This window comes from Otolemur garnettii, unplaced genomic scaffold (genome assembly GCF_000181295.1).
Source record: "Otolemur garnettii isolate 467f Iridium unplaced genomic scaffold, OtoGar3 scaffold00230, whole genome shotgun sequence".
Classification (NCBI taxonomy): domain Eukaryota; kingdom Metazoa; phylum Chordata; class Mammalia; order Primates; family Galagidae; genus Otolemur; species Otolemur garnettii.
In genome coordinates this window covers 456794-461106 of record NW_003852625.1, presented here as the reverse complement: position 1 = coordinate 461106, position 4313 = coordinate 456794, and the positions used below count along the sequence as shown (strand labels likewise).

The 4313-nt window shown below is 41.0% G+C and overlaps 1 pseudogene; it reads left to right on the top strand.

The window, feature by feature from the left end:
* Positions 1–4313, top strand: part of LOC100958559 — a 58636-nt pseudogene that overhangs the window by 50013 nt on the left and 4310 nt on the right.

Here is a 4313-nt window from a genome sequence, read left to right as displayed (position 1 = left end):
TACAATTTGGATGTGAGTCCAGAATAAATGGCAACTTTACTGGATCCCATTCTTGAGGTTCTTCTTCTCCCTGGTCCCACTCATGTTCTCCATTTTACAAAGTCCGGTTTTTCAGTTATGTCACTATAAAGCCAGGGTTTTTTTTTCTATGCTTTGTCACAAACTCTCTGTATCTGCCTTTATCTCTGGGGCCAAGTGGCAGAAAAGTAGAAATAGAAAAATTAAGCAACAGGTTTTCCCCTATACTCTTTGGGCCACAATTCTTCAGATAAGGGGATTTTCCTTCCTCCGCGTTTTAGGTGTCCATATGCCTGATACTCTACCACCACCACAGGGTTGCAGTACCAGGAAAGGGGCTTGCTTACTGGCCAGGCAGAGGTGGGAGGGAATACAGATCATGGGTATCCTCTTTCCTGACACAGACCAGAAAGAGGGGGCTTCCTTTGAACTTCTTTCTCTCTACACTTGGTGTTGTTCCAGGACCAAGTTCTTGGACTCCATTCAAGTCCAAGTTCTAACCTTCCAAATTGGAAAGCTCCAAACCCAATATGCTGATTTTTCATAGCTACCATAATTGTATCATTGTTGGTTGTCAACAGCGAATTCTTTGTTCTTCCAGTTCCAGTTTCTTGACTCAATCATCTTGCTCCCATTTACTTTTCAGATGCCCCAGATTGACGCTCCAGTCAATCTGCCCTGAGATTTGTCTTGCAATCTTTGGGGAGGAAAGACAGAGTGGAGTGTGCTTACTCTACGTTAACAAGAATGGGAACTCTCTTTAATTTTTGAAATATGGTAGATATGGTATTATAGTCTTTTTTCTCCTAATAAATATAAATATTAACTTCTAGGTGTATTCAAGCTTATCACAGAAAAAACTGCTGGCAATAAACTTGCAATGAAGTTACAAATAACATCATTAATAACAGATTAAAAAATAAAAAGCTCTAAAAACCCAAATCTCTTTAAAGTTGAAAGGGAGTTGAAAACATTTGTTTTCAGAAACACATTTTTATTCACATGTTAAGATATGGAATGATACAAACTATTCTACTCTTTCCTAAGTTTTGAATAAGCCCAGCATAAATACACTACTTCTTTGACATGGAGAGTAATTACTAACTTAGAACACTGTGTTTTGCTGTGATTAAAGGAAATGATCAAAAGGTTTATCTTTAAATTTTCTCCCGAGTAATATTAGACATTCACGTTATATAAGAAGAAATCCCTAGTATAGTTATAATACTAATAATGTGAGTTTTATACAAAAGATGATTATTTAAAGCTTAAATTTTTTGCCAGGAATGGGGCTTCAAGCCTGTAACCCTAGCACTCAAGGATCTGGGAGGATCGCTTGAGCCCATGGGTTAAGACCAGCTTGAGCAAGAGCAAGACCCCTGTTTCTAAAAAAATAGGAGGGTGTTGTGGCGGGTGCCTGTAGTCACAGCTACGCAAGAGGCTGAGGCAAAGGATCACTTGAGTGCAAGAATTTGAGGTTGCTGTGAGCTATGATATCACAGCACTGTACCAAGAGTGTCAAAGTATCTAAAATAGACATGATTTTTTTAATTGTATATTATAAGGAGATATTATAATCTGGGGGGAATTCCAGGTGAGTTCTCATACCCTACAGTAGGAATAAAATAGCCCAAGTGCAAATAATGCTCAAATTTACGTAAGTTCACTTTGAATCACTATCTAGATCGGTTGTTCTTACCTGTTTAGAGGTCAAAGACCTTTTATAAAATAAGATGAAATGTAAGCCCATCTCCAAACTCATACATTTTTGTCTGATTTTCATAATCTTTTTCATGATTATATAGATACATATATGGATAGACACACAATATTTTTCATATATGAATATATACACAATATTTTTCATATATATTCAGAAGTTTTATATTCTCCCAATGCCTAGATTAAGAATCCTTGACCTAGAAATGAAGAATGAATAAATTTATTTTCAGCCCCTCTCTCCTGAGTTCTAGACACTTATTTTCAATTACCTATAGGAAAATTAAACCTGTTTGTACTGGAGTCACTTCAAATTGAATTATCATACTAAACTTGCTACTTCACCTGTTTTTTTTTTTTTTTTTAACAGTTAATAGATTCACCATCTACCTGGTCACTAAAACTAAAATCCTAGGAGTCATCTCATAATCTTCTTCTCCTTCACAGCTAATTTCCAGTAAAAACTAGCCCTATCCAGTCTACTTTCTCCATAGAGCCTACATCTGTCTTCTCATCCTCATCTCCTGCACTGAGACCTGACCTGAAGCCCTCATTATGTTCCAGAGGACTCTTAAGATGATGTTCTGACTCAGTTATTTCACATCCAATATATTCTTCACAATGTTGTCAAATATCTTTCTAAACCATAAATTTGTACATTTCATTTCCCTTCTGATGCCTAAAGCAAAAACAAAATCAAAATGAAATAAGAGTCCATCAGCAGCTGCAAGTCCATCAGTTGAGACAACAGCTTTACCAATCCTATCATCTTCTGCCACATGCTGCAGGGCAGCCAGCGTTTGGCTCATCCCACCTCCAGCCAATGCAATAGCCCTCAAGTCTGTCATCCTCTACTGCTGGTTATCAGTTAAGCATGGGTCAGTTTGGCCAACACTATCAGTCTTCTTTTTCCTCCTCTTCCTTTTTCTCCTCCTCCTCCTTCTTCCCTTCACCACAACATTTTAGGCAGTCTGGACAGAGCTATGATGGCAGTTACAGTGTGAATACTGGATCCCAGTATGAAGGACATAATGTGGTCTCTAATGCACAGACTTATGGCAAATTCAGACACAATGAAATTACAGCTATCAGCCTCATTCTAAGAAGAATTTTAGGCAGGCAAAGATTCCACAAGAGACCCAGCAGGGGTAGCAGCAGCACCAGCAGCAACTATGAAAACATCCCCCTCAGCACGTGATGCAGCATCCCAACACTACCACCAAGCTGCCCCTGAAAAACCAGGTGGGACAGTACAGTCAGCCTGAGGTTCCTCTGAAGTTCTCCATGCAGTTTCACCAGAACTTCATCCCCATTTATAACCCTTCTCCAACTGCCTCTGTGGTTCAGTCTCTAAGCTGTAGCTCTACTCCATGTCCTCTAATGCAGAGTGGGGAGAATCTCTAGTGTGGGCAAGGCAGTGTGCCCATGGGTTCCAGAAACATAACTTTACAGTTAATGCCTCAACTCAGTCCAACCCCATCAATGCTGCCTAATTTTAATTCTCATGCTGCAGGCTTGCAAGGGTTTGGTCTAGAGAGGTGCCAGAAAAGTAATTGAGAGATCCTGGGTTGAGTAGTTTGAGTGCCCTGAGTACTCAATGACTCAATCTTTCTAATACTGTCCAGTGCATTACTTTCTGATGCCCAGACTCCTCTGAAGAAGACCTCCAATGGACACTCATCTTCCAAGAAGGTAGATACCTGCACAAACTCTGAAGAACAACTAAAGTCCCCTATGGTAGAGTCACTGGATGAGGGCTCCTCCAGCAGTTCAGAGGACCAAGGAAAGAGAGTGTGGCAACTGAGTGGTCAGAGCACTAGCTCTAACACCACCTATAAGGGTAGAGCCTCAGAGAAACCTGCCTCTTCACTAGCAGCATCAGGTGCTCAGAATAGACCCCCTAGACTCAGTGCCAGTCCCAAGGCAAAAGAAGAAGCTACCTCGCCAGGTGTTAAGTACACACCATTGTCATCAGTGGGGAACCCAAATGTCAATGAGAAAACAATTGGGTGATTTCCTGAGAAGCCACACAAGTTGGGTAGAAAAACCTGGTGTACAAAGCAAAAGCTCCTAAGAAAATTATCCTACAGCCACCTAGCAGTGATGTGATAAAAGGAAACCAGATACACATCACTTCCACAGTCGGAGCCTCCAGGAGGAGGGAGCAAAGGAAATAAAAATTGAGATAAGAACTTCAATCACAATGGAGAGGGAAATGACCAGAGTGGCACTCCACCATGGGCCCTGGTTTTACAGGAAGGACTGAGCCCAGAACATCTCCTGGAAGCCTGTGCTATAGTTACAAAGAGAGTTTTGGGTCAACTGTGCCACAAAATGTCAGTGGCTTTCCTCGGTATCTTACAGGGGAAAAAAAAGAGGAGTATTTCACTGGCCATGGAGAATGAAAGGGTAGAAATGAGAAGTTCCCAAGCCTCCTGCAGGAAGTGTTCCAGGGTTAGTTAGCATCACTACCCTGACAGGTGATATTTTAGGAGTGCTCAGGAGCATCAGGGGATGGCTAGTGACCTAGAAGGAGCCACAAGGCCCAATGTCTTAGTCAGTAAAACCAATGGATT